General features: G+C 42.8%; 1 pseudogene; it reads left to right on the plus strand.

Annotated features, from left to right (window-relative positions):
- Positions 1–19,628, plus strand: part of LOC135531257 (plexin-B2-like) — a 55,391-nt pseudogene that overhangs the window by 19,562 nt on the left and 16,201 nt on the right.

Raw genomic sequence — 19,628 nt, forward strand, 5'->3', positions numbered from 1 at the left:
ACACTGAACTACTACTGTAACGACTGTTCACTACTATATACACACTGAACTACTACTGTAACGACTGTTCACTACTATATACACACTGAACTACTACTGTAATGACTGTTCTACTATATACACACTGAACTACTACTGTAACGACTGTTCACTACTATATACACACTGAACTACTACTGTAATGACTGTTCTACTATATACACACTGAACTACTACTGTAACGACTGTTCACTACTATATACACACTGAACTACTACTGTAACGACTGTTCACTACTATATACACATTGAACTACTACTGTAACGACTGTTCACTACTATATACACACTGAACTACTACTGTAATGACTGTTCTACTATATACACACTGAACTACTACTGTAATGACTGTTCTACTATATACACACTGATCTACTACTGTAACGACTGTTCACTTCTATATACACACTGAACTACTACTGTAATGACTGTTCACTACTATATACACACTGAACTACTACTGTAATGACTGTTCTACTATATACACACTGAACTACTACTGTAATGACTGTTCTACTATATACACACTGATCTACTACTGTAACGACTGTTCACTACTATATACACACTGAACTACTACTGTAATGACTGTTCTACTATATACACACTGAACTACTACTGTAATGACTGTTCACTACTATATACACACTGATCTACTACTGTAATGACTGTTCACTACTATATACACACTGATCTACTACTGTAATGACTGTTCTACTATATACACACTGAACTACTACTGAACTAATGACTTCACTACTATATACACACTGAACTACTACTGTAACGACTGTTCACTACTATATACACACTGATCTACTACTGTAACGACTGTTCACTACTATATACACACTGAACTACTACTGTAACGACTGTTCACTACTATATACACACTGAACTACTACTGTAATGACTGTTCTACTATATACACACTGAACTACTACTGTAACGACTGTTCACTACTATATACACACTGAACTACTACTGTAACGACTGTTCACTACTATATACACACTGATCTACTACTGTAACGACTGTTCACTACTATATACACACTGAACTACTACTGTAACGACTGTTCACTACTATATACACACTGAACTACTACTGTAACGACTGTTCTACTTTATATACACTGATCTACTACTGTAACGACTGTTCTACTATACACACACTGATGGCACTGACCATTATATTCTATATTCATCTACCACACTCATCTAAATCATCCCCTCTCTCTCTCTCTTCCCCACAGATCATCCCTCGTTTCGGGCCTCTGAACGGGGGGATAGTGGTGACCATTAAAGGGTCTAACCTGGGCATAAAGAAGGAGGACATTAAGAAGGTGACGGTGGCTGGAGTGGACTGTGTTCACCAGGGGGACAGATACTCTGTCTCCACCAGGTATAGTGATAGTAGTGGGGGGGGGGTTTGTTTCCGTCCATTTTTGACAAGTTGACAAGATCAAGGCAAAAGGTGGCGACTTTTTAACAATTTAAAATATAACATGTATTTTGATTAACATGTTTTGGTTACTACATGATTCCATATGTGTTATTTCCTAGTGTTGTCTTGACTATAATTCTACAATGTAGAAAATAATAAATAAAGAAAAACCCTTGAATGAGTACAGTAGGTGTCCAAACTATTGACTGCTTCGGTCTTTTCAACTTTAATTCACAACCGAAAATGAACCTGATTTTAAACGTCTAGAAAATACATATTTTAGATGTCTTTTCAACATAATTTTGCTTACTGGGACTATTCTCGGTTTGTGAAAGGGGGGGGTGGCATTTTTGGTCTTGCCAGAACGGCAAGGACCGGCCCTGCCTGTAATGGACTTTTATGTCCAGCGAATAACATGTTTCATTAAACACAACATTTCGATGTACAGTATGTCTGCTTGTGTGTGTGGTGGAGAAACCGGGCCTTTGTCTTACTCCAGCTGTTCTGTGTATTCTCCAGTGTTGTGTGTGAGATCGGTCCGGTCCGGTCTTCAGTGGACAACCCAGGTCCCATCAACCAGGGGGTAGTGGAGGTGGAGGTGGAGGGGGCAGGAGAGGACGTTCAGAGGTCCTCTTCACTTACAGGGTACGTTTCATACAGCTACAGGGCCATTCTTTACCCCAACATGAATCCTAACTGTTGTAAGAGTCACACTGCAGGAGTGATCTGACGTTTCATACTGTACATGGCTCTTAGTGTGGTTGAAGCTCTGCTCAGTGCTCATACAGCCACGATGTTAGTCTCTCTCTGCTGGTTTTACATCTCCACGTTCATCAATGTACTTAGTTCTTAGGAGATGCTCTTAGAATTCAGAATATCATCTGTTGAAAGGAAACAGAATTTAACAGGGGAGTTTAACGAGTATAATGATTGACTCAGGCTCCCATTATAGATGTGGTTTTATTTCACTTCATGGTAAATATTTACACTAATTTATTTTGGGGTTCGTATTTTCTTGTTTGTTTGTTTCTGCCAAAATAACAATGTCCCCATGAGAATGTACTGAGCTACTTATCCTTCTTATAGATTTGATCAAAGCTTCAGATTTTCTAGGGAACATAACATTATTTTGCTCTCTCTGGCTCTCGTTTGCTCTCTCTGGCTTTCGTTTGCTCTCTCTGGCTCTCGTTTGCGCTCTCTGGCTCTCGTTTGCTCTCTCTGGCTCTTGTTGTGGTGTTCAAGTGGGGCTCAGTAGCTGTGTTGTGGTGTTCAGTAGTTGTGATGATAAAGTGGTGTTCAGTAGCTGTGTTGTGGTGTTCAGTAGCTGTGGTGTTCAGTAGCTGTGTTGTGGTGATAAAATACTAAGTGGTGTTCAGTAGCTGTGTTGTGGTGATAAAGTACTGCTGTTGTGGTGATAAAATACTAAGTGGTGTTCAGCAGCTGTGTTGTGGTGATAAACCAGTGAAGGGGAATGGGACGTGACATGAGGTCTAACTGGTGGTTCCAGTGGGCTCTGGGTTGTTAGACAGTGGGCTCTGGGTTGTTAGACAGTGGGCTCTGGGTTGTTGGACAGTGGGCTCTGGGTTGTTGGACAGTGGGCTCTGGGTTGTTGGACAGTGGGCTCTGGGTTGTTGGACAGTGGGCTCTGGGTTGTTGGACAGTGGGCTCTGGGTTGTTAGACAGTGGGCTCTGGGTTGTTAGACAGTGGGCTCTGGGTTGTTGGACAGTGGGCTCTGGGTTGTTGGACAGTGGGCTCTGGGTTGTTGGACAGTGGGCTCTGGGTTGTTGGACAGTGGGCTCTGGGTTGTTGGACAGTGGGCTCTGGGTTGTTGGACAGTGGGCTCTGGGTTGTTGGACAGTGGGCTCTGGGTTGTTGGACAGTGGGCTCTGGGTTGTTAACTGTAAAGCACTTTGGATGAAAACATCTGCTAAATAACCATATAGAATGGAGAGGAGTTTTTCCTTGTCAGGTCATGCAGTCAAGAAAAGGTCCAGGACCTAAGTATGTTTCCTTATCACTGATGTCTCATCTCTTATCCCCTCCAGGACCCCATCCCTGAGACAGTTTCCCCCCTGAAGGGCCCTGTGGCCGGGGGAACAATCATCACTATCTCTGGGAAACACCTGGATACGGCAAACAAGGATGATATCATTGTCACCGTGGGGGAACACCCTGTGAAGTGTAAGGATGATCATACTTGAGTCTTCCAACCCCTGCAGGTTGCTGTCTGGACAGGTTGCCTGAGTCATGTCCTATTCACTTCTTATACAGTAAATTTGTTCCTTTGAGATTACCTTCTCTCCCCTCAACACTATGACCCCAGTTTGACCTTTCCCATGATGCTCTCTGTCCCCGTTTCTCCCTCAGGTTGTTGTTTGGCAGTGAGATCACCTGTGAGACAGGTGTGTACAATGGACAAAAGGTTCCATTGGAGTCCCTGAGAGTCTCGGTGAAGTATGGGAAGAGCACCACCAAGGACATCCCTGTCACTTCCAACTTCCAGTACTCTGAGAACCCCAAACTCACGGACTACAGCCCCAAGACCAGCTTCGTATGGTGAGTGGAGTCCACAGTGCCCCAGAGAGGGTGGAAGTCAAAGCGCCTCTTTAAGCCAAGCTTGAGTTGAATGCAAAACACTTTGAAGCGGATAATTAAATGGCCGTATCTTATTGGACACATTCAGGTCGTGTCTCCCTCTTTCAAAACGTTTCAAGAGGTTTCTTCTGTGTTGTGCTTCCTAACATGACCCTGATATATGGTGTCGTCGTCTAGTGTTTCAGTGGAGGCAGGAGGATTACATGTTAGTCATTTAGCAGACGTTCTTATCCAGAGCCGCATAGTTAGTGCCGTCATCTTGAGATGGCTAGGTGGGACAACCACATGGGGTGGCAGGTAGCCTCGTGGTTAGAGTGTTGGACAGGTAACTGGGAGGTTGCAAGATTGAATCCGCGAGCTGACAAGGTAAAAATCTGTCGTTCTGCCCCTGAACAAGGCAGTTAACCCACTGTTCCTAGGCCGTCATTGAAAATGAGAATTTGTTCTTAACTGACTTGCCTAGTTAAATAAAAATAAATCAGTCATAGTACTGGAAGTACATGTTTCATCTGTCTATATCTTCAAAGTCCCAGCTAGTAAGAGAGAAAAGAGTCAAGTATGAGCGTTGGTTCACAAAAGATGTTTTCAGAAGACGGACAGGGACTCTGCTGTCCGAGCTTCAGGGGGAAGCTGGTTCCACCATTGGGGTGCCAGGACAGAGAAGAGGTTGGACTGGGCTGAGCTGGAGCTGCCCTCCCGTAGGGGTAGGAGAGCCAAGAGACCAGAGGTGGCTGAACAGAGTACTCTGGTTGGGATGTAGGGTTTGAACATAGCCTGAAGGTAGGGAGGGTCAGGTCCTCTTGCTGCTCCGTAGGTAAGTACCAGGGTCTTGTGGTGGATTCAGCTTTGACTGGAACCCAGTGCAGTGTGTGGAGGAGCGGACTGACATGGGAGAAGTTAGGAAGGTTGAAGGGGGCTGTGGGAGAAGTTAGGAAGGTTGAACTCAGGGGGCTGACATGGGAGAAGTTAGGAAGGTTGAACATCAGGGGGCTGACATGGGAGAAGTTAGGAAGGTTGAACCTCAGGGGCTGCTCAGGGGGCTGACATGGGAGAAGTTAGGAAGGTTGAACCTCAGGGGCTGACATGGGAGAAGTTAGGAAGGTTGAACCTCAGGGGGCTGACATGGGAGAAGTTAGGAAGGTTGAAAGTTGGGAGAAGTTAGGAAGGTTGAACCTCAGGGAACCTCAGGGGAGCTGACATGGGAGAAGTTAGGAAGGTTGAACCTCAGGGGCTGACATGGGAGAAGTTAGGAAGGTTGAACCTCAGGGGGCTGACATGGGAGAAGTTAGGAAGGTTGAACCTCAGGGTCTGACATGGGAGAAGTTAGGAAGGTTGAACCTCAGGGGGCTGACATGGGAGAAGTTAGGAAGGTTGAACCTCAGGGGGCTGACATGGGAGAAGTTAGGAAGGTTGAACCTCAGGGGGCTGACATGGGAGAAGTTAGGAAGGTTGAACCTCAGGGGGCTGACATGGGAGAAGTTAGAAAGGTTGAACCTCAGGGTCTGACATGGGAGGAGTTAGGAAGGTTGAACCTCAGGGGGCTGCAGCGTTCTGCTGAGTTGCACAGGTTTGATGGCACAAGCAGGGAGCTCAGCCAACAGAGTTGCAGTAGGATTGTGTGTGTTGTATTGAGAGCTGACGTGTGTGTTGTCTGGTGTTTCAGTGGAGGCAGGAGGATCAGAGTTGCAGTGTGTGTGGGCAGTGGTTTTGACAGTGGAGGCAGGAGGATCGTGTGTGTGGGCAGTGGTTTTGACCATCCAGAGAGCCATCATGAAGGTGCTGCCCTCTGCTGATGACTTCTCTCAGTCCCCTCCCGTTGAGGTCAGTACACACTACTCACTACTATTACAATACACCTAAAGTTATCATTCTAGAGTCCCCTCCTATTATACAATACACCTAAAGTTTTCATTCTAGAGTCCTCTCTTATTATACAATACATTACAAGTTATCATTCTAGAGTCCCCTCCTATTATACAATACACCTAAAGTTATCATTCTAGAGTCCCCTCCTATTATACAATACATTACATGTTATCATTCTAGAGTCCCCTCTTATTATACAATACATTACATGTTATCATTCTAGAGTCCCCTCCTATTAAACAATACATTGCATTTATCATTCTAGAGTCCCCTCCTATTAAACAATACATTACATGTTATCATTCTAGAGTCCCCTCCTATTATACAATACATTGCATGTTATCATTCTAGAGTCCCCTCCTATTAAACAATACATTGCATGTTATCATTCTAGAGTCCCCTCCTATTAAACAATACATATTGCATGTTATCATTCTAGAGTCCCCTCCTATTAAACAATACATTGCATGTTATCATTCTAGAGTCCCCTCCTATTAAACAATACATTGCATGTTATCATTCTAGAGTCCCCTCCTATTATACAATACATTACATGTTATCATTCTAGAGTCCCTCCTATTAAACAATACATTGCATGTTATCATTCTAGAGTCCCCTCCTATTATACAATACATTGCATGTTATCATTCTAGAGTCCCCTCCTATTATACAATACATTACATGTTATCATTCTAGAGTCCCCTCCTATTATACAATACATTACATGTTATCATTCTAGAGTCCACTCCTATTATACATTACATGTTATCCATTCTAGAGTCCCCTCCTATTATACAATATATTGCATGTTATCCATTCTAGAGTCCACTCCTATTATACAATACACCTAATGTTATCATTCTAGAGTCCACTCCTATTATACAATACATTACATGTTATCCATTCTAGAGTCCACTCCTATTATACAATACATGTTATCCATTCTAGAGTCCACTCCTATTATACAATACATTACATGTTATCCATTCTAGAGTCCACTCCCATTGAGGTTAGTATACCATTCCACAAGTTCTCTGTTTCCTGCCAGTAGTGTATTCTAATCCCTCTAGTGTACAGTACAGCTGTGCTATTATCCATTCAGGTAGCTAGCATGTCCTAGTCTACAGTACTCTAGCATATTATCCATGGCAGGTAGCTAGCATGTCCAGTGTACAGTACAGCTGTGCTATTATCCATGGCAGTAGCTAGCATGTCCTAGTCCAGTACTCTAGCTGTACAGCTGTGGTATTATCCATGGCAGGTAGCTAGCATGTCCTAGTCTACAGTACTCTAGCTGTGCTATTATCCATGGCAGGTAGCTAGCATGTCCTAGTGTACAGTACAGCTGTGGTATTATCCATGGCAGGTAGCTAGCATGTCCTAGTCTACAGTACTCTAGCTGTGCTATTATCCATGGCAGGTAGCTAGCATGTCCTAGTGTACAGTACTCCTAGCTGTGATATTATCCATGGCAGTAGCTAGCATGTCCTAGTGTACAGTACTCCTAGCTGTGGTATTATCCATGGCAGTAGCTAGCATGTCCTAGTGTACAGTACTCCTAGCTGTGGTATTATCCATGGCAGTAGCTAGCATGTCCTAGTGTACAGTACTCCTAGCTGTGGTATTATCCATGGCAGTAGCTAGCATGTCCTAGTGTACAGTACTCCTAGCTGTGGTATTATCCATGGCAGTAGCTAGCATGTCCTAGTGTACAGTACTCCTAGCTGTGGTATTATCCATGGCAGGTAGCTAGCATGTCCTAGTGTACAGTACTCCTAGCTGTGGTATTATCCATGGCAGTAGCTAGCATGTCCTAGTGTACAGTACTCCTAGCTGTGGTATTATCCATGGCAGTAGTTAGCATGTCCTAGTGTACAGTACTCCTAGCTGTGGTATTATCCATGGCAGTAGCTAGCATGTCCTAGTGTACAGTACTCCTAGCTGTGGTATTATCCATGGCAGTAGCTAGCATGTCCTAGTGTACAGTACTCCTAGCTGTGGTATTATCCATGGCAGGTAACTAGCATGTCCTAGTGTACAGTACTCCTAGCTGTGGTATTATCCATGGCAGTAGCTAGCATGTCCTAGTGTACAGTACTCTAGCTGTGGTATTATCCATGGCAGTAGCTAGCATGTCCTAGTGTACAGTACTCGAGCTGTGATATTATCCATGGCAGTTAGCTAGCATGTCAACAGTGACTCAGTGAGTTGTAGGTTTTTGTCTGTGACTACAGACTTCTCTGTGAGACTAAACACAGCCAGTGTCCTGCCAGGAATGAAATATCTTTCTCTCTCTCTCTTCTCTCTCTCTCTGCCCTCCTCTCCAGTTCATCCAGCATGCCGTAGGTAAGAACGACACTGTGCTGTTGTTTGACAGTCCAGTGGTGAACAGGTCCTCTGAGACCCAGTCCTTTAGGGCCTTCCTCCAGCTAGACAACGTGATAGAGGAACTGAATTCCTTTGAGTACCACCCCGACCCATTCTTCAATGAACTGACCAAGAACATCATCACTGAAACCTCCATCATCATCGTTACGGTAAAGAACAGTAACACTACTCTTATGGGGTTGTGTTGTCATGGTTACTGTCTAGTAGTTTTTTGGGTTATTTCTAGTAATACTCGCTTATTGTTTTCTGTGGGCCATTGTGGCGTAAATGTTATTCTGCTTCAGCCTCCCGAGTGGCACAGTGGTCTTAGCTGTGCCACTAGAAATTCTGGGTTCGAGTCCAGGCTCTGTCGCAGCTGGCCGCGCCTGGGAGACCAATGGGACGGCGCACAATTGGCCCAGCGTCGTTCAGGTTAGGGGAGGGTTTGGGCCGGCAGGGATATCCTTGTCTCATTGCGCACTAGCGACCCCTGTGGCAGGTCGGGCACAGTGCACGCTGACACGGTCGCCAGGTGTACGGTGTTTCCTCCGACACATTGGTCCGGCTGGCTTCCAGGTTAAGTGGTCAAGAAGCAGTGCGGCTTGGTTGGGTTGTGTTTCGGAGGACACACAGCTCTCGACCTTCGCCTCTCCCGAGTCTGTATGGGATTTGCAGCGATGAAACAAGACTATAACTACCAATTGAATACCACGAAATTGGAGAGAAAAAGGACAAACAAACAAACAAATGTATTCTGCTTTGTGACTATGATGTCTCCTCAGAGAGAAAAGACAATTATAGTGCATTGATATTGATAGAATTAATATCAATATTGAGATAATCATATCTGCTTTTACAAATGATTGCATGTCCCTGTAGTCCAGAGGTTGACGACCAACCACCTCTTTCTCCCCAGGGTCGTGGTTTCAGCAAGGCCATGACAGCTGAAGAAGCCCAGGCGTTCGTGGGAGATGCGTCCTGTAAGGTGACCATCCTGCAGGATGACAAGCTGTTCCTGGAAGCTCCGTCCACCCAGCCCAGAGCCCGCTCCAAACGCCCGCGCAGAGACACCAGCTCCGACCATTTGGACCTAACGGTGACAACACTGGCCTTCTGTCTAAACCCAAGGCATAGAGAGAGAGGCTTCAGGCATTAGCACTGGACAAGCTGATATGTCTCTCTGGCTCTCAACATGTATTTCAGATAGGTGCTTGTGTTCCAGTACATTTCTATCTAAATCAGGGCTGTCCAAACTTAATCCAATGTCCTGTTGCAGGCATTCACTTCAGTCAAGGCAGTAACACACTGGATTCAACCATACAATAATCCTAGTCTTCTGACCGGGACCACTCAGTCCTGACAGAAAAATATCACTATCAACACCATGATGTATATCTGACTCTCCACAATTATACACGTCTTGTAGCGAATTAGCTTTCTTCTATTTGCCTTTAACTGACTTGAACTCTCTTTCTCTCTCTCTTTCTGTCCATCTCTCTCTCTGTCTCTCTCTTTCTGTCCATCTCTCTCTGTCTCTCTCTTTCTGTCCATCTCTCTGTCTCTCTCTTTCTGTTCATCTCTCTCTGTCTCTCTCTCTCTCTGTCCATCTCTCTCTCTGTCTCTCTCTTTCTGTCCATCTCTCTGTCTCTCTGTCTCTCTCTTTTTGTCTCTCTCTGTCCATCTCTCTCGCTCTCTCTTTCTGTCCATCTCTCTGTCTCTCTGTCTCTCTCTTTTTGTCTCTCTCTCTCTGTCCATCTCTCTCGCTCTCTCTTTCTGTCCATCTCTCTCCCACACTCCCCCCATCTCTCTCATTCCCTTGCTTTCTATATCTATCTTTCTTTCTTTATCTCCCTCCCTCCCTAACAGATCAAGTTTGGTAATGGTGAGTGGGTGGTGGGCTCAGTGAACTATGAGAGGAAGTACGAGGTTCCTTTGGCTATCATCATCCCAGCTGTCCTCGTCCCTATGCTACTGTTCATAGCTGTGTCCATCTACTGCTACAGGTACACACCTACACTTCCCATCAAGCACCACTCATGTAGTTCTGATAAATTAATTGTTTTTAGTTTACCCGGTGAAATGGGTGTCTGGAGTTTACACTCTAGGACCAATGAATTAATCTCAAATGTGCAAACTATAGATTCACATAGTGGAACAGTTCTGTACTCTAATGGACTGTTCCGATGTGTTAATGTCTGTAGTCTAATGGACTGTTCCTATGTGTTAGTAGTCTAATGGACTGTTCCTATGTGTTAGTAGTCTAATGGACTGTTCCTATGTGTTAGTAGTCTAATGGACTGTTCCTATGTGTTAATGTCTGTAGTCTAATGGACTGTTCCTGTGTGTTAGTAGTCTAATGGACTGTTCCTATGTGTTAGTAGTCTAATGGACTGTTCCTATGTGTTAGTAGTCTAATGGACTGTTCCTATGTGTTAATGTCTGATGGACTGTTCCTATGTGTTAGTAGTCTAATGGACTGTTCCTATGTGTCTGTAGTCTAATGGACTGTTCCTATGTGTTAGTAGTCTAATGGACTGTTCCTATGTGTTAATGTCTGATGGACTGTTCCTATGTGTTAGTAGTCTAATGGACTGTTCCTATGTGTTGGTAGTCTAATGGACTGTTCCTATGTGTTAGTAGTCTAATGGACTGTTCCTATGTGTTAATGTCTGTAGTCTAATGGACTGTTCCTATGTGTTAATGTATGTAGTCTAATGGACTGTTCCTATGTGTTAGTAGTCTAATGGACTGTTCCTATGTGTTAGTAGTCGAATGGACTGTTCCTATGTGTTAATGTCTGTAGTCTAATGGACTGTTCCTATGTGTTAATGTCTGTAGTCTAATGGACTGTTCCTATGTGTTAATGTCTGTAGTCTAATGGACTTCCTATCTGTTAGTAGTCTAATGGACTGTTCCTGTGTGTTAATGTCTGTAGTCTAATGGACTGTTCCTGTGTGTTAGTAGTCTAATGGACTGTTCCTATGTGTTAGTAGTCTAATGGACTGTTCCTATGTGTTAGTAGTCTAATGGACTGTTCCTATGTGTTAATGTCTGTAGTCTAATGGACTGTTCCTATGTGTTAATGTCTGATGGACTGTTCCTATGTGTTAGTAGTCTAATGGACTGTTCCTATGTGTTAGTAGTCTAATGGACTGTTCCTATGTGTTAGTAGTCTAATGGACTGTTCCTATGTGTTAGTAGTCTAATGGACTGTTCCTATGTGTTAGTAGTCTAATGGACTGTTCCTATGTGTTAGTAGTCTAATGGACTGTTCCTATGTGTTAGTAGTCTAATGGACTGTTCCTATGTGTTAATGTCTGTAGTCTAATGGACTGTTCCTATGTGTTAATGTCTGTAGTCTAATGGACTGTTCCTATGTGTTAATGTCTGTAGTCTAATGGACTTCCTATGTGTTAGTAGTCTAATGGACTGTTCCTGTGTGTTAATGTCTGTAGTCTAATGGACTGTTCCTGTGTGTTAGTAGTCTAATGGACTGTTCCTATGTGTTAGTAGTCTAATGGACTGTTCCTATGTGTTAGTAGTCTAATGGACTGTTCCTATGTGTTAATGTCTGTAGTCTAATGGACTGTTCCTATGTGTTAATGTCTGATGGACTGTTCCTATGTGTTAGTAGTCTAATGGACTGTTCCTATGTGTTAGTAGTCTAATGGACTGTTCCTATGTGTTAGTAGTCTAATGGACTGTTCCTATGTGTTAGTAGTCTAATGGACTGTTCCTATGTGTTAATGTCTGTAGTCTAATGGACTGTTCCTATGTGTTAATGTCTGTAGTCTAATGGACTGTTCCTATGTGTTAATGTCTGTAGTCTAATGGACTGTTCCTATGTGTTAGTAGTCTAATGGACTGTTCCTATGTGTTAGTAGTCTAATGGACTGTTCCTATGTGTTAATGTCTGTAGTCTAATGGACTGTTCCTATGTGTTAATGTCTGATGGACTGTTCCTATGTGTTAGTAGTCTAATGGACTGTTCCTGTGTGTTAGTAGTCTAATGGACTGTTCCTATGTTTAGTAGTCTAATGGACTGTTCCTATGTGTTAAGTAGTCTAATGGACTGTTCCTATGTGTTAATGTCTGTAGTCTAATGGACTGTTCCTATGTGTTAGTAGTCTAATGGACTGTTCCTATGTGTTAAGTAGTCTAATGGACTGTTCCTATGTGTTAATGTCTGTAGTCTAATGGACTGTTCCTATGTGTTAATGTCTGATGGACTGTTCCTATGTGTTAGTAGTCTAATGGACTGTTCCTATGTGTTAGTAGTCTAATGGACTGTTCCTATGTGTTAGTAGTCTAATGGACTGTTCCTATGTGTTAGTAGTCTAATGGACTGTTCCTATGTGTTAATGTCTGTAGTCTAATGGACTGTTCCTATGTGTTAATGTCTGTAGTCTAATGGACTGTTCCTATGTGTTAATGTCTGTAGTCTAATGGACTGTTCCTATGTGTTAATGTCTGTAGTCTAATGGACTGTTCCTGTGTGTTAGTAGTCTAATGGACTGTTCCTATGTGTTAATGTAGTAGTCTAATGGACTGTTCCTATGTGTTAGTAGTCTAATGGACTGTTCCTATGTGTTAATGTCTGTAGTCTAATGGACTGTTCCTATGTGTTAATGTCTAGTCTAATGGACTGTTCCTATGTGTTAGTAGTCTAATGGACTGTTCCTGTGTGTTAGTAGTCTAATGGACTGTTCCTATGTGTTAGTAGTCTAATGGACTGTTCCTATGTGTTAGTAGTCTAATGGACTGTTCCTATGTGTTAATGTCTGTAGTCTAATGGACTGTTCCTATGTGTTAGTAGTCTAATGGACTGTTCCTGTGTGTTAATGTCTGTAGTCTAATGGACTGTTCCTGTGTGTTAGTAGTCTAATGGACTGTTCCTATGTGTTAGTAGTCTAATGGACTGTTCCTATGTGTTAGTAGTCTAATGGACTGTTCCTATGTGTTAATGTCTGTAGTCTAATGGACTGTTCCTATGTGTTAATGTCTGATGGACTGTTCCTATGTGTTAGTAGTCTAATGGACTGTTCCTATGTGTTAGTAGTCTAATGGACTGTTCCTATGTGTTAGTAGTCTAATGGACTGTTCCTATGTGTTAGTAGTCTAATGGACTGTTCCTATGTGTTAATGTCTGTAGTCTAATGGACTGTTCCTATGTGTTAATGTCTGTAGTCTAATGGACTGTTCCTATGTGTTAGTAGTCTAATGGACTGTTCCTATGTGTTAGTGTCTAATGGACTGTTCCTATGTGTTAGTAGTCTAATGGACTGTTCCTATGTGTTAGTAGTCTAATGGACTGTTCCTATGTGTTAATGTCTGTAGTCTAATGGACTGTTCCTATGTGTTAATGTCTGTAGTCTAATGGACTGTTCCTATGTGTTAGTAGTCTAATGGACTGTTCCTGTGTGTTATGTCTGTAGTCTAATGGACTGTTCCTATGTGTTAGTAGTCTAATGGACTGTTCCTATGTGTTAGTAGTCTAATGGACTGTTCCTATGTGTTGTTCTAATGGACTGTTCCTATGTGTTAGTAGTCTAATGGACTGTTCCTATGTGTTAATGTCTGTAGTCTAATGGACTGTTCCTATGTGTTATTTGTATAATGGACTGTTCCTATGTGTTAGTAGTCTAATGGACTGTTCCTATGTGTTAGTAGTCTAATGGACTGTTCCTATGTGTTAGTAGTCTAATGGACTGTTCCTATGTAATTAGTAGTCTAATGGACTGTTCCTATGTGTTAGTAGTCTAATGGACTGTTCCTATGTGTTAGTAGTCTAATGGACTGTTCCTGTGTAATTATGTAGTCTAATGGACTGTTCCTATGTGTTAGTAGTCTAATGGACTGTTCCTATGTGTTAGTAGTCTAATGGACTGTTCCTATGTGTTAGTAGTCTAATGGACTGTTCCTATGTGTTAGTAGTCTAATGGACTGTTCCTGTGTGTTAATGTCTGTAGTCTAATGGACTGTTCCTGTGTGTTAGTGAGTCTAATGGACTGTTCCTATGTGTTAGTAGTCTAATGGACTGTTCCTATGTGTTAGTAGTCTAATGGACTGTTCCTATGTGTTAATGTCTAGTCTAATGGTAGTCTAATGGACTGTTCCTATGTGTTAACTGTTCCTATGTGTTGTGTCTAATGGACTGTTCCTATGTGTTAGTAGTCTAATGGACTGTTCCTATGTGTTAGTAGTCTAATGGACTGTTCCTATGTGTTAGTAGTCTAATGGACTGTTCCTATGTGTTAGTAGTCTAATGGACTGTTCCTATGTGTAGTCTAATGGACTGTTCCTATGTGTTAATGTCTCGAATGACTGTTCCTATGTTAATGTCTGTAGTCTAATGGACTGTTCCTATGTGTTAATGTCTGTAGTCTAATGGACTGTTCCTATGTGTTAGTAGTCTAATGGACTGTTCCTGTGTGTTAGTAGTCTAATGGACTGTTCCTATGTGTTAGTAGTCTAATGGACTGTTCCTATGTGTTAGTAGTCTAATGGACTGTTCCTATGTGTTAGTAGTCTACTGGACTGTTCCTATGTGTTAGTAGTCTAATGGACTGTTCCTATGTGTTAATGTCTAATGGACTGTTCCTATGTGTTAATGTCTGTAGTCTAATGGACTGTTCCTATGTGTTAGTAGTCTAATGGACTGTTCCTATGTGTTAGTAGTCTAATGGACTGTTCCTATGTGTTAGTAGTCTAATGGACTGTTCCTATGTGTTAGTAGTCTAATGGACTGTTCCTATGTGTTAATGTCTGTCTAATGGACTGTTCCTATGTGTTAGTAGTCTAATGGACTGTTCCTATGTGTTAGTAGTCTAATGGACTGTTCCTATGTGTTAGTAGTCTAATGGACTGTTCCTATGTGTTAGTAGTCTAATGGACTGTTCCTATGTGTTAGTAGTCTAATGGACTGTTCCTATGTGTTATTGTCTGTAGTCTAATGGACTGTTCCTATGTGTTAATTATGTAGTCTAATGGACTGTTCCTATGTAATTAGTAGTCTAATGGACTGTTCCTATGTGTTAGTAGTCTAATGGACTGTTCCTATGTGTTAGTAGTCTAATGGACTGTTCCTATGTGTTAGTAGTCTAATGGACTGTTCCTATGTGTTAATGTCTGTAGTCGAATGGACTGTTCCTATGTGTTAATGTCTGTAGTCTAATGGACTGTTCCTATGTGTTAGTAGTCTAATGGACTGTTCCTATGTGTTAGTAGTCTAATGGACTGTTCCTGTGTGTTAATGCCTGTAGTCTAATGGACTGTTCCTATGTGTTAGTAGTCTAATGGACTGTTCCTATGTGTTAGTAGTCTGATGGACTGTTCCTATGTGTTAGTAGTCTAATGGACTGTTCCTATGTGTTAGTAGTCTAATGGACTGTTCCTATGTGTTAGTAGTCTAATGGACTGTTCCTATGTGTTAATGTCTGTAGTCTAATGGACTGTTCCTATGTGTTAATGTATGTAGTCTAATGGACTGTTCCTATGTGTTAGTAGTCTAATGGACTGTTCCTATGTGTTAGTAGTCTAATGGACTGTTCCTATGTGTTAGTAGTCGAATGGACTGTTCCTATGTGTTAATGTCTGTAGTCGAATGGACTGTTCCTATGTGTTAATGTCTGTAGTCTAATGGACTGTTCCTATGTGTTAATGTCTGTAGTCTAATGGACTTCCTATGTGTTAGTAGTCTAATGGACTGTTCCTATGTGTTAATGTCTGTAGTCTAATGGACTGTTCCTGTGTGTTAGTAGTCTAATGGACTGTTCCTGTGTGTTAGTAGTCTAATGGACTGTTCCTATGTGTTAGTAGTCTAATGGACTGTTCCTATGTGTTAGTAGTCTAATGGACTGTTCCTATGTGTTAGTAGTCTAATGGACTGTTCCTATGTGTTAGTAGTCTAATGGACTGTTCCTATGTGTTAATGTCTGATGGACTGTTCCTATGTGTTAATGTTTGTAGTCTAATGGACTGTTCCTATGTGTTAGTAGTCTAATGGACTGTTCCTATGTGTTAGTAGTCTAATGGACTGTTCCTATGTGTTAGTAGTCTAATGGACTGTTCCTATGTGTTGGTAGTCTAATGGACTGTTCCTATGTGTTAATGTTCTATGTGTAGTCTAATGGACTGTTCCTATGTGTTAGTAGTCTAATGGACTGTTCCTATGTGTTAGTAGTCTAATGGACTGTTCCTATGTGTTAGTAGTCTAATGGACTGTTCCTATGTGTTAATGTCTGTAGTCTAATGGACTGTTCCTATGTGTTAATGTCTGTAGTCTAATGGACTGTTCCTATGTGTTAGTAGTCTAATGGACTGTTCCTATGTGACAGGAGGAAGAGCCAGCAGGCAGAGAGAGAGTATGAGAAAGTGAAACATCAGTTGGATCATCTGGAGGAGAGCGTGAGAGACCGCTGCAAGAAGGAATTCACAGGTATGTTCACACTATCACACACCATACACACTGCTATAACATTACACACACAATATCAAACACTATCAAACACCACACACACCACACACACTGCTATAACATTACACACACACTATCACACACTATCAAACACCACACACACCACACACACTGCTATAACATTACACACCATACACACTGCTATAACAGTACACACACACTGATATACCATTACACACACACTATCACACACCACACACACTGCTATAACATTACACACACAATATCACACACCACACACACTGCTATAACATTACACACACAATATCACACACCACACACACGGCTTTAACATTACACACACACTATCAAACACCACACACACCACACACACTGCTATAACAGTACACACACACTGCTATACCATTACACACACACTATCACACCACACACACTGCTATAACATTACACACACACTATCACACACCACACACACGGCTTTAACATTACACACTGCTATGACATTACACACACACACTATCACACACCACACACACTGCTATAACATTACACACCATACACACTGCTATGACATTACACACACACTTTCACACACCACACACACTGCTATAACATTACACACACACTATCAAATCAAATGTTATTAGTCACATGCGCCGAATACAACAGGTGTAAATCTTACAGTGAAATGATTACTTACAAGCCCCTAACCAACAATTCAGTTTAAAAAATAAGAATAAGAAATAAAAGTACCAAATAGTTAAAGAGCAGCTGTAAAATAACAATAGCGAGACTGTATACAGGGGGTACCGGTACAGAGTCAATGTGGAGACTGTATACAGGGGTACCGGTACAGAGTCGATGTGGAGACTGTATACAGGGGGTACCGGTACAGAGTCAATGTAGAGACTGTATACAGGGTTACCGGTACAGAGTCAATGTAGAGACTGTATACAGGGGTACCGGTACAGAGTCAATGTGGAGACTGTATACAGGGGGTACCGGTACAGAGTCGATGTAGAGACTGTATACAGGGTTACCGGTACAGAGTCAATGTAGAGACTGTATACAGGGGTACCGGTACAGAGTCAATGTGGAGACTGTATACAGGGGTTCCGGTACAGAGTCAATGTGGAGACTGTATACAGGGGTACCGGTACAGAGTCAATGTAGAGACTGTATACAGGGGTACCGGTACAGAGTCAATGTGGAGACTGTATACAGGGGTACCGGTACAGAGTCAATGTAGAGACTGTATACAGGGGTACCGGTACAGAGTCAATGTGGAGACTGTATACAGGGGTACCGGTACAGAGTCAATGTGGAGACTGTATACAGGGGGTACCGGTACAGAGTCAATGTAGAGACTGTATACAGGGGTACCGGTACAGAGTCAATGTGGAGACTGTATACAGGGGTACCGGTACAGAGTCAATGTAGAGACTGTATACAGGGGGTACCAGTACAGAGTCAATGTAGAGACTGTATACAGGGGTACCGGTACAGAGTCAATGTGGAGACTGTATACAGGGGGTACCGGTACAGAGTCGATGTAGAGACTGTATACAGGGGTTCCGGTACAGAGTCAATGTAGAGACTGTATACAGGGGGTACCAGTACAGAGTCAATGTAGAGACTGTATACAGGGGTACCGGTACAGAGTCAATGTGGAGACTGTATACAGGGGTACCGGTACAGAGTCAATGTGGAGACTGTATACAGGGGGTACCGGTACAGAGTCGATGTGGAGACTGTATACAGGGGTACCGGTACAGAGTCAATGTGGAGACTGTATACAGGGGTAACGGTACAGAGTCAATGTGGAGACTGTATACAGGGGTACCGGTACAGAGTCAATGTAGAGACTGTATACAGGGGGTACCAGTACAGAGTCAATGTAGAGACTGTATACAGGGGTACCGTTACAGAGTCAATGTGGAGACTGTATACAGGGGGTACCGGTACAGAGTCAATGTAGAGACTGTATACAGGGGTACCGGTACAGAGTCGATGTGGAGACTGTATACAGGGGTACCGGTACAGAGTCAATGTGGAGACTGTATACAGGGGTACCGGTACAGAGTCAATGTAGAGACTGTATACAGGGGTACCGGTACAGAGTCGATGTAGAGACTGTATACAGGGGTACCGGTACAGAGTCAATGTGGAGACTGTATACAGGGGTACCGGTACAGAGTCAATGTAGAGACTGTATACAGGGGTACCGGTACAGAGTCAATGTAGAGACTGTATACAGGGGACCACAGAGTCAATGTGGAGATTCAGGGGGTACCGGTCAGAGTATGTACAGTTATACAGTACCGGTACAGAGTTTGGAGACTGTATACAGGGGTACCTACAGAGATACATTTACAGAGTCAATGTGGAGACTGTATTACCACAGATTCGATGTGGAGACTGTATACATCCTACAGAGTCAATGTAGAGACTGTATACTAGGTCGGTACAGAGTCAATGTAGAGACTGTATCTACGAGGGGTACCGGTACAGAGTCAATGTGGAGACTGTATACAGGGGTACCTACAGAGTCAATGTGGAGACTGTATACAGGGGGTACCGGTACAGAGTCAATGTGGAGACTATATACAGGGGTACCGGTACAGAGTTGTAGAGACTGTTACAGGGGGTACCGGGTTCAGAGTCTAGGAGCTAGTCAGAGTCAATGTTGTTGCAGGGGGTTCGGGTTCTACAGGAGCTAGTACAGAGTTGTGGAGACTGTATACAGGGGGTACCGTACAGGTTCTACTAGGAGCTAGTCTTGTTACAGGGGTTTGGGTTCTCCTGGAGACTGTATACAGTACAGAGTCGATGTAGAGGTTCTACCGGTACAGAGTCAATGTGGAGACTGTATACAGGG

This window comes from Oncorhynchus masou, unplaced genomic scaffold (genome assembly GCF_036934945.1).
Source record: "Oncorhynchus masou masou isolate Uvic2021 unplaced genomic scaffold, UVic_Omas_1.1 unplaced_scaffold_1566, whole genome shotgun sequence".
Taxonomy (NCBI): domain Eukaryota; kingdom Metazoa; phylum Chordata; class Actinopteri; order Salmoniformes; family Salmonidae; genus Oncorhynchus; species Oncorhynchus masou.